Source organism: Biomphalaria glabrata, chromosome 6, assembly GCF_947242115.1.
Source record: "Biomphalaria glabrata chromosome 6, xgBioGlab47.1, whole genome shotgun sequence".
Taxonomy (NCBI): domain Eukaryota; kingdom Metazoa; phylum Mollusca; class Gastropoda; family Planorbidae; genus Biomphalaria; species Biomphalaria glabrata.
The window spans coordinates 31,382,773-31,395,014 of record NC_074716.1 but is presented as its reverse complement, the minus strand read 5'-3'; the positions used below and the strand labels follow the sequence as shown (position 1 = coordinate 31,395,014).

Here is a 12,242-nt window from a genome sequence, read left to right as displayed (position 1 = left end):
CAAAACCCATTTAGCTTCGCTCATAACATTTTGAGTGCATAATTTGCTTTTTTTTTCATATTGAAGAGGGGGTCTATCGTAAATTTTGGAGGGGTTTTAAAATCAAAATCTTCCTTAACTGTGCACTTGGAATTTGGGGATTATCGTTTGAATTTTGTGTGTGTTTTGTTTTATAGAAAGGGGGGGGGGATTTAACTACAAAAATCCCTGGTAGGGGGGTTTCAAACTCAAAACCCCTGGTTTAGTATTAAAATCTCACCTAAAATAAAGAAAATCAAAGCAAAAAATCAGTCACTAAAGTCCGTATTTCCCCGCCCCCCCTCCCCGTGGCAGGGGTTTTTAAACTCAAGACCCCATTGGCTGCGCTGGGGCAAGTGATGGTTTAGTATTAAAATCTCACCTAAAATAAAGAAAATCAAAGCGAAAAATCAGTCACTAACGTCCGTATTCCCCCCCCCCCCCCCCCCCCGTGGCAGGGGGTTTCAAACTCAAAACCCCATGGTTGGGGTTTTAAACTCAAAACCCCATTGGCTGCGCTGGGGCAAGTGATGCTTTAGTATTAAAATCTCACCTAAAATAAAGAAAATCAAAGCAAAAAATCAGTCACTAAAGTCCGTCTCCCCCCCCCTCCCCCCCTTGGGGGGGGGGATTTCATTTCGGGGAGGGTTTGAAAACCCAAACCCCCCCCCCTGGCTACCTTAGACTGTCACATACTGCTACACAGACTGCTATCTACCGCCTCGGACTCTGACTATGACAGCGAATCTTGACTGTCACTCAGACTATCACTGCGACTTTTGACTAAGACTGCCTTCACTCAGACTGTCACTCTAAATAAACAAATAACCAACTAACAACTAGCTAAAGCGCCATTCAATTTATTCATAATAAACTAACATCTAATGCTAGATATATAACTAATAAAAACATTTCTTCTTACCCTGGTCCCTAAGAATTAATTCCTACATGTTGTCTCTGGCAAACAGCTCACACCTCTTGGAGCCAAGATCGCGAGCCAGCTCCCAATGTTTGTATGTGTCGTTTACCAGAAAACGCCTAGCACACGACACACGCCCCTGCTAACACTACATGGCGCTGTGTCCCGACTGCCCCAAAACTCTACTCTATATAGGCGGAGACCCTAACCCACGCCTAAACTAACGCTACTAAATCTTCCGTATCTGTCCCATCTTACGGGTATCGAGTCGCCCTAAAAGCTATACATCTAAGTGTCACACTATTCCTACCCTTTGTCTGTACTCTGTCAAGTCTGTTGGTGAGCCGTGAAAACACCTAACAAAATAATTAACTTGCTCACACACACACACACACACACATCTGTGACAGCTCCCATTCGTAGCTAAGGCTTGTTCTTCTTTTTCTTGCAAAGCTTCTAGGTAACATCTCTGAAAACAAACGTTTGGGGCTTTAAGTATACACGATGAATGAAGGAAAAGTTAAAAACTGACCTCGTCAACAATCTTCGGAGAAAAGGGATCTTTAAGATAAGAAGTTTTCTGGGTTTAACGTTATGTCCTATATCGAGTACATAACGCATTGAGACTAGAAACACAAATCCCAATCTCATATTATAACATTACCAGAAACAAAAAGCTCGTACCTTTTTGATCCATTCACGGATGTGCATTGGCTGAGCTCACAAACCAACCTACGATGATTATTTATTGCACGAAAGACTGTGTTGAGCTATAGGCGAGGTGTTCCTAATCATCTCTATATATAACTCTCTTCATGGCTCAAGAGTTTAGACACGCAAGCAAGAAGTAGTAGCGGCGAAAAAAGAGGGGGTGGGGGAAGAACAAGTAATCTACTCTGTATTCACCCGTATCTAAAAAGTAGGGCCGTTTTTTTATCGCGCGTAGGATTGGCATTTTCCATATTGAATGACACCCCAAAATGACAATATATATATATATATATATATATATATATATATATATATATATATATATATATATATATATATATATATATATATATATATATATATATATATATATATATATATATATATATATATATATGTGTGTGTGTGTGTGTGTGTGTGTATATATATTTCGGGAGATTTGTATGAGTGTTTTAAAGATTTTAATAATTTCAGGATATTTCCATGACTTTTTCGTATACTTTGCAATTTCAGGAGATTTCTAAGGGCTCCTGGTAAATCGACAGGAGGCCGCGGGAAGTCTGTTATAAGTTATACAATGGTTTAATTTAATAATTTATACACCTAGAATTAGCGCGGGTTCTATGAAAGTGCGTGGCCCACTCCGGTCACCTAAGGCCGGCCCTGTAAAATAGCGGCGTATGCTACGCCGCCGGTCGACTAGTAATAAATATCAACTAAGCCGTTTAGTGGTGTTTATTTCCTGGTCGTACAAACACCTATGGAGGATTTCGGGATCTTTAGGGCGCCTCTGAGTCCCCCCAGCTGACATTAGTTTGGAAAAGTAAAGGCGGATGGTCGTTTTGCTGGCCACATGACAACCTCGTTAACCGTGGCCTCCCCCCAAAAAAAACAAACACGGATGTGGGTTTTTATTGATAGAACATAGATCTATATACACTTGCATCTGCACGTTGGCCAATCACCAATGACGCTTGCACAGAAATAGTTTGAGATAAAATTGTGTTCCAAATACAGACACACTCACACTTGGTGGTAGGCTACATATTACGTAGCCATCAGCGTGATACATTCAAAGCAAATTGTTATGTCTACCTTAAAACGTGATGAGCTAACATAGCCTCACTGTGAAGTGTCCAACATAATTTCTGCTATGGCTCTGGGCTAACTGACACATCACTGTAAATATTTTTGCACGTCCAAGTGTAGAAGTACCTGGCCTATGAGTGTTACTATTTTTACTATTTCAAAACAAGTAGCTTGTTTACTTTATTTAAAGTCACCCTCTTTTTTTTTTAAATTTCCCTTCCAATTCCTCTCCCCCCCCCCCCCAGTTTCTGGTATAATGAACTCCTTTGTTACCTGTCAGGTGTAACCTAGCATCCTATACAGTAATGACATACTGCTTGACCTGACTTCCCTTTACTAATTGAGTGTAAGGCCAGACCTTGTGTTATCTCAGCCTGGCTACACCCTGTGATGTCAGTGGTGCAGCGTTTTCCTTTCTAAACTTGTTACATCTAGCTTCAATAGATGCCGCTAAACATAGCTTTTTACAATTCCTCCTATTAGCTGACAAACTTCAACAAGAAAACTGGAAATGGGACACTGGGTGGACACGGAACCGTTTTGACGATTTTAATAGAAATTGACAGTTTATGTATAACTTGGGGGGGGGGGGGAGTCCTTTGTCCAGGTCTTTTGCCTCTCTATTCCTCATACAAACGGAGTTTAATGAATAATAGTTATTATTATTATTATTATTAATATTATTACAAAGCTGAACTTACTGGATGATTCTCTGCACTTTTTTTTCTCTCACTTCCCATTCTCAGATCATGTTGAAATGACGCACATTTATTCATTGTCGATGACAACACATGAATCAATTTTTTAAAAAGTAACAAATATTTAGAAGTTTATGGTAGTCAATATGAGCTTTTTTATTTAAATTATTTTTTATATTTTTGCTTGGGTCATTATTTCGATTATTTAATACACAGAAAGACATAAAGAATTTCCATTTCTTTAAGGTAACCTTAACATCATCTGCTCTATAGATCACAAGGTCTGAAAGGGGAACTTTACTTTACTTTTATATTTGAATTCCATGTAGACTATTAGTCTATTTTATCTATAGTGTAGCTGAAGAATTATTTTTTTACAAAGCTTATATCAACTCACTCTGTTGTTGGTCTGTCTGTCTATTAAAAAGTTTGTTCACGTTATTTCTCCCACACCCAATCTTGGATTAAGCTGAAAATTTGCAGCTATTTCATTTACCTGATTACACAAGAATTAATTAAAAAAAAAAAAGTTAATTTACTATTTGTAATTAATTATTTTGTTTGGTATCTTGAACAAGGGAAAGAAATCGGACTTGACAATGTGGTGGTTTAAGATGAATTACCCCCCTTGAGGAGTCTTGACCCCTGAGTGAACATTTTTAATGCAATTAAAAAACGATCATGTAAACATTGACCAAGATACCCCCTTCTTCCCTCTCCCTTCACAACTGGTCCAGACAAGTGATAGGATGGGAGCGCATTGAGAAAGCTACAAGCGACGAAACAAAAACAATTGGTAAAACCATTTCTAATCGCATAGATTTATATTTCTAGGTCAATCATACATGTAATTACACAACTGGTCCAAACTAATTGATTCAGTTACACTTATATAGGCTTTTTTTTAAAAGTATTTTTTGTTGCTCTTGTTTTTAGATTGCGATTATGAGATCATATGCATTTAGGTTAATCCTACTTGTTAGCTCCCCTACATTTAGATTCTAGACCTACTTGTCTGCATCATTGATTATTATAGTGAAGTGTTTGTTTTGAACTTAGTCTGGGTAATGCATTAATGCAGAACGTATGTAAGGAACTTGGACCATGATTTAAAAGTATGTTCAACTGTTCACGTTTCTTAAATGGGTATCGGTGATGGCGCAACACTACATGGGACTAGAAAGCTGATCACATTCGAAGTTTGTGTCACGTAAGGTCAGCCCAATAGTATAAAGGAAAGGGATATGGACTCCTTTCATACACATAGATCAGTGTACTGTCGCCGATGTCTCTTGAACAGTCAGAAGAGCTGTTTGATTTAGGCTTCCCCTTCGACTTTGTCAAACAGCCTGAGATGTTTCTAGTGTTATCGCGCTACAAAGTTAGTCAAAATTCTTCGGTATGATACTTATTCTTCTAGGAACTTTGTCATACTTTTAGCCTATGTTGACTGAGCTGATCGAGTCATAGGTACTACACTCCAAAATTCTTTTACTCATTTCCCACTGATTCCCTAATTACATCCCCTTTACCTGTTGGTTGAAATACAATTATGTTGCATAGCTTTAATGTTATAGAATTACTTATAATTTTTTATTAGCAATTTGGGATACATGCTTCAATAGATTTGTGTTACATTTTTATACTCAAGAAAGAAAAAACAAATTTCATTTGCATAAATTGTTAAATAGTTTCTAGAATTCTTCAGTTTGTAAGAGGCGTTTTCAGATTCAAATTGACTGTATTCCAGTAATCGCATTTACCTCTCTATATTTTGGAGTAATATGCCCATTTCTCGACCATTGCATTGAATATTGTGGACACATCCTCCTGGGTTAAGATCTATCTTCCCTATGATATTGTTAGTACCAGACATTTCAGATAGAAAGTCTTGTGGTTGTTGTAACGCGAAGTCAACATTTGAAGAGGATAATGTCTTCAGAGAACAATTGCCTAATACGTAAGTAGTGTCCTAAAGTGGGCAGCTTTAGTACACTGGCTTATACGTCCACCAATGTCACGTCAGTCATGTTTTGATCCCTTCAAAGAGGAAACCTTTTCGTGACCAGGTGATGAAAGGTCATCATGAAGTGTTCCCCCTTCTTTGCCCGTAGGAGAAAAACGTCTTTGTGCCTGTTGACGTAATACGCTTTACTTTTGGTCGAGTTTGCATATGTAGTGACGTCTTGTGTAGTTACACAATTAAAAGCAACATGTCTTGTTAACAACATGGATACTTACCTAGTTGCCCACCATCTAATCCCCAACATGGATAACAATCAACTGTTCTTAGACTACTTCACCAAGGTATTTTTAAGTAAAATGTTTTTAATCCAAGTATTTAGTTATCTATAATGAGCTTAAATCTAACGTTCTATAACAGGGAATTAGTGCGTGATTGGTCTGTCCTAAAAGAAAGTCTGAAATCTGTGAAATATCAAATGTCTGCTTTGAATATGTTTTTCTTGTCTTTTTCCCGGATTGCATTGTTGATAATGATCATTAACATGCATTTTATAAAATCTCTCTCTTGATGTGCGTTATTTAACTATATCCTAGGCGGGCACTGATCATTATACATAATTAGTTGTAAAATGCTGATTCTCAGATGTATCAGTTCTTTCAATGCACTTTTAATATATATATATCTTTATTATTTAATACGTGTGTACTGATAAAAAATACATAGTGTAGCTTTTGTTTTGACTAACCAGTAATGAGACAATTGAGAATCTGTCATGAACTCTCCTACAAAATAACATCATAGTGGACGTGAGTTTGTATTGTTCAGAACTATCGCTCATTTCCCAGACTGAAGAAGGGGTTGACTGCATGCATTTGTATCTCTTGTAGATAAAAGGTTTCAGTGTGCTCCTGGTTCTCTATTGTATCGTCTGCTTGTTAGGTTGATGTTGAAAAACACTAGCTTGTATTTAAACCACATCTTTGTTAAGACCAATAATTTGATCTCCTATTAGTGATGTTTATAAATATTTCGGATGTTCCTTCAGATTCTGAAGATAACTATATCCTAGCCCAGACATCATGAAGGACGACGGGGGACATCAGTGGGCAAGGTTCGAACCCGTGACCACCGAACGACAGCCCAGAGCGCATACCACACGACCAGGCAGCCATACATACAAATAATGTGTCAACTAAGGCTTATTAAATCTACTTGGTATTGGTTGGCTAACCTCTAATCATGTGACTGTCTAGTTCGGTCTACGTCTAAGGCAATGCTCGTGCTATAGGTTACTCTGATTCGGTAAAGTGTCTCCTGGCTGCCTGGAGAATAAAAAGAAAATCTCTTTAATTAAAAAAAATTAAATAAAGCTTGCATTGTCTCTGTCTATTGAATCGTAATTAACACTCCCACAATACCCAAATAAATATTCATTGTGCAGTTAGTATCAGATATATTTGGCTTACTATCTAGATGTTTTTAAAAATCAAGATCTTCTAAACCATGGCGGACATTTGCTGATTTCTCAATGATCAACTGCTGAACATTTGGTATTTCGCCTTCTCGCCACAATTGTCTCCTAAAATATGTGGTGATTAAAACTCAATTAGCGTACTCGGTTTGTTCAGACTCGACACACTCTACCGTAGAAACAAAGGACAAAGAGATTCTTATGAAGCTGACAGTGGTTTTTAATTTCTTATTCGATTTATTTCTTGCAATGCATGCCTTTTGCCAGCAGCGTTTCCATTGAGCTAGCACAATCAAGTTCCTCTATTCCAGTCCAGCTGATTTCTTCCTAAGATAGTGGCACATTGCGCGTTCATGAACGTCGATTTTCTTCTTCCACTCAGTACTAAAAACACAAAGAAACATTTGAGTCGAGTACGGAAATACCCGCTGAAAGCGAGTTCAAGGTAGCCAAATTGATGATTTATTTTGTTTTATTTAACAGTTAAACCCGAGTTTTCACTGTGCGCGCTCATTTAGGGAAGGATTTAAAAGAAAATCATTTGAGCTATTTTTGAACCCAGGTTCCACCCTGTTTCCATAAAGAATTTGCAAGCTAATAGGGAGAAATTTGTTTTTTAAAAAAGTGTCAAGAGAGTTTTTTTGTTATCCTCATGTGAAAGTGTATGACGTGGTGCAATGTTTCTGAGCTCACTCTGTTTCAGAGTTCACAACACGGACATCTACTGGTGTGCAGATAAACAAATGACTTTATAAAAAAACAATGAAATGTGTCCACAGAAAATGAGTGAGATGTAGCTGATTCTAATGATTTGGTCGCCTCAATTGACTTGTGTCCTATTCTGACACTTAGTGTAGACGTAACAGTGTGTGTAAGATGGCGTGTGTCTTGTTCTGTCTCCTACTGACTACCTAAGGTAAATGTGGCGCCGCCAACACGTAGTGCAGAATCTCCCTTGTGTCTGGGTGTACTCGCGCTATGTTCAGTCGCTTGTGATAGCCCCTGGTGCTTAATGGTTGACCCAGGTCGGCGGGGTCGCTGGTGTAGCCTAGCTGCTATTAATGCTTGACTGGATAGTTATCACTTCTGACGGATAACGTTACCACTGAATTGATTGAGCGAATCGGCTAGAAGAATGTCTACAGGTAGGACGGTCTTGTTTCTCAGTGAGAGATTGTATTTCTGAAATGTGTTACCTAAATCCTTGTTTCATTAAACAGATTCGAAATGTGTAGATTTACTTGCCATGAATGCACAGTCAACAACTACTGAATGGTGTCATTTTATTAGACAAATAATTTAATTTATGAAGTCATTTGTTGAAAATGAATGTTATGTAAAAAGACTTTTATTTTATTAATTTGCAATGTTATAATATATATATATATATATATATATATATATATATATATATATATATATATATATATATATATATATATGAGATACTTTTTTAACGTCTCTAAACCTTACTGCATTATGTTCTAAATCTTTCGGTCATTGAAAAGAAATAGTGTTGATAATTAGGCGTAAAGTCTTTAGAGTTTGTTTATATGTGTTAAAAACAACAATAAATCAATATTGGTCATATCAAACAAAACAATCTTAAGGCATGATAGGAGCTATTGAATAGAGTGATAATTGAGGTGTGCACAAGCTAATGTTTGATAACTTTAGGTCTTGTTTCGAAGCACAAAAAAACTTCCTCATACAGTCTGATGTGTTTGTGTTTCTCTACTGAGACTAGTTTTAAACTGGTGTGCTATCGCTTCAGGCTCATGACAGTATTTGGATGTAACAGCTGAAAACAAACCAGTTTCTTGGTCTAATTTACCTTGTCATCTGTCCAAGTAATATTTAGTTAATAGCAAATTTAAAAAAAAACAACGTTTTTTCAATGTCACTGAATTTGGTTTGTTTGGTGAACATTAGAGGGCTATAATCTCTACTATACTCAATTTTTTAATACATCAGCTATCACATAATTGAGTCACGTTTTAACTGTTTTCTAGACTCACAGGTCAGCAATTCAAACCTAATAACTCATATCAATTGTGACGGGGTAGCCAATAGTACAAATATTTCTTCATAAGCTTTTGTTTCCAATTAATTAATGACTAATATGTATTTAAAAAATATGACGATTTCGAGTCTTAGCCACTTAAAACTATACTTTTTTTTCTGCTTCTCCTACTTTTCGATGTCAATATCCACTTTCTAAATCCTAATTGCATGTATTACAGCACCGTGCCAATACATTCCATTCAGACTTGTGCAGTTGAGAGTTAGTGCTGGTTTCAGTCTCCTGGAGTTCTCAACTCTAGACTAAGATTGGAGTTTGAGCACAAATGTGACTAGCTCATTAATGTCTGGTTCAATTGTACAGCTTTTAGAACACCTCATCTAGCCGACTAATAGGAATTCTAGAAACTTCTGAGTACGTAACAAAGTGGAATCTTTTGAAATGGCTCTTAGTACTTTTGTGTGACACACGAAGGAAGCATTTCTTTGATCCCATTTGAATAGATCCACACTTGAACTGTCTCTAGATAGACAAAAGTGTGTAAGCCTGTTGTGTCATAGTCTCCACCTTGCTCTGATTAACAAGAGACAATCCGCGACAAGGCGTGGGGGGGGGGGCAATGACAGTTGATGTGCTTTTAGAAACACGATAGTGTTGATGTTGCTGTCATGAATATCGTACTGTGTTTTGTCCTATACAACTTCGAAATAGTTGTAGGAATGTACTACTCATGCGCCATAACTTGTACACTATATATACAATAAGTTTACTTTTTGCAATAATTGAAATCAGTGGTTTCTGGTTTGAATTTGAGAACAGCTTTTGCTCTGTCTAGTACAGTCGCTATTTCTGTTCTAAATGATAGTATTTACTGTTTGCTATGTTTCACTGTGTTATCACTCTATAGAAGACTGTTCTTTTGCTCTGTCTAGTACAGTCGCTATTTCTGTTCTAAATGATAGTATTTACTGTTTGCTATGTTTGCTATGTTTCACTGTGTTATCACTATATAGAAGACTGTTCTTTTGCTCTTTCTAGTACAGTCGCTATTTCTGTTCTAAATGATAGTATTTACTGTTTGCTATGTTTCACTGTGTTATCACTATATAGAAGACTGTTCTTTTACTCTATCTAGCACAGTCTCTGTATGCTGTAATAAAATTACCTTTGCATAAAGTGAAATCTCACTGAACACTAAGTGGGCCTGCCAGTTGCCAGCTAGCTTAAAGTGACAGTCTTTTTTCCTTCTATGTCAGTTAATGTCAACAGTTATCAAATCAAAGACTAGTAAGTGTCTGGTTTATTCCAATCTACAACTATTCACAAGGTTATTTCTCTTTTGTTGTTCATTGGAATGTATATATTTATAAGCCATGAGTCGTAATTTCTGTTATAATGAAATGAGCCTAAAATTTAAGAACCCTAATGTACCCGATAAAGCTGAACATTCAGTGTGAAGCTCATGGAGGAGTCTTTTCGAGTTACTTATGTGTTTTATTCAATGGAATGTTAGATGTTCCTAAGAAAGTGTCATCGCTTTTACTCACTGGAAGACAGGTCTCATTATGAACTGGACATGCTTAAACATTTGGAAACATAATGTCCGCATTTAGTCTTCTATTTGAAAAAATTAATGTGTAAAGTTATCGTTCCTTTTTTTCTCTCTCTCATGTACTGTGTTTTCCTTGCCGTCAGAAATGTTTTGATTTAAGGCATACCCGCTTCTGTAAACTAATGTGGCTTTGAAAGTATTAAGAATAATAATTTCTTTAAGAAAAAAGTTGACAGTTCTTTTCATTGAGTTGAACTTTTTGACATCTGAACTATCACTGTAGGTCCGCAATAAATTTAGAGAACACTTGAAATAGATATCATAGTGTGCAGTCATGCGCTGTTCAAGAGTATTGTTCTGGTTTAAAGCAGTATTTAGTTCAATCTATTTGCAAGATATTTGATCTGTGTACTGAGTCCATTTCATTGTAGACTCTGTTTACCATGTTTACATTGTCCATACAAAGTGTTCACGTCTTTCTTCAGTTTAGGTACTAGTGTAATATCAACATCTCTCCTGTACACAACAACTGACACTGAATGCACTTTAGTGTACAGTGTTTGTGTAGTGTTCAAATAGGTCCATTTGAGTTGCATACTTCATGTTTATGTACTATATATCTTCTGGGATAGTACTTTGGTGTTGCTTAATGCCAGGGATGGACAACCTTTTGCTCATTCTCATGCGCCACTTCAATTTGTACAAGTTTCAGTTCTTTTTCGCTATAAAGGTGTTTAAACATTGACATCTTAGAAGAGGACAATCTAACATTCTTTTGAACAAGATTACAGTTCCAGTAATTCCACTAGTCATTGATTACTTAGTATACTTTACAGCCATCTTTGAGTCCATAGGAAATGAGATATGTGCCCATCTTCGATCACGAAGGAGGAGCTATATATATATATATTGTATACTTTAGTTAACTTTATTTGACTGAGGATTTCCTAGACATGACTTTGCTACCTGAAATATGTCTGACCATTTGGTTTTTCCTTTAAGTGACTTAAGGGCAATAAGTTTTTTTTAAATTTGGAAATTATCATTTTATTAATAAAAAGCTTAAATAGTTAACATCGATAATATCCAATACTAACGAAACGAACGCGCATACGTATTCACTAGAAATCATCCGAATGTTAAAAATTACATTAAACCAACGTGTTCTGTGTTGTTGTTTTTTTGGTCTAATTAGTGTTATAAACATTTCGGTGGATTTGAGCGTCGTAAAAAATAGTCAATTAAATTCATGTGGAATACTTTTTTTTTCTAGAAATCAGTTATTATCATTTATTTATTTATTTTGCTAACAGGCATGCTTTTTCTTGACATTTTTTCCGAGTGGAATGCGCCACTAGTAATTGTGCAATGCGTCACTTTTGGCGCATGCGCCTGTTCCATAGGTTGGCCACCCCTGCTTTATACTTATTTATTATAGGTTGTATATTTAGATAATTTATATGGTTTGCATTACCCTTTGTGAGTGTCGGATAGAGTCGGGTGTCGAAGGCACTAATTAAGACTCTTGCTTGACTTAAGAAAAGTCTTTCGATGACCAGGAGTGAACTATTGGCTCTTCACCGACCTCTGTGTCCAAATGTATTCAATTAACTAAGAATAATAATGGCAATGTCTTCCATTCCGAAAATAAAGGGTCAGTGCAATGTTTCACATGACTACGCAAACCCAGTTGCATGTTTTTCCTCATCTGATGTAGGCCGTTGTCCGCTGGGGGTTTATGTAAGTTTTATTTTCGTCTTTTGCGTCTGTCTTCAACAAGAGTTCATTGTGGTGC

General features: G+C 36.6%; 1 protein-coding gene across 8 annotated transcripts in view; it reads left to right on the top strand.

The window, feature by feature from the left end:
• LOC106059497 (uncharacterized) overlaps positions 1-12,242 on the top strand; it is a 106,563-nt gene that overhangs the window by 72,612 nt on the left and 21,709 nt on the right. The gene's annotated exons all lie outside the window — the stretch shown is intronic.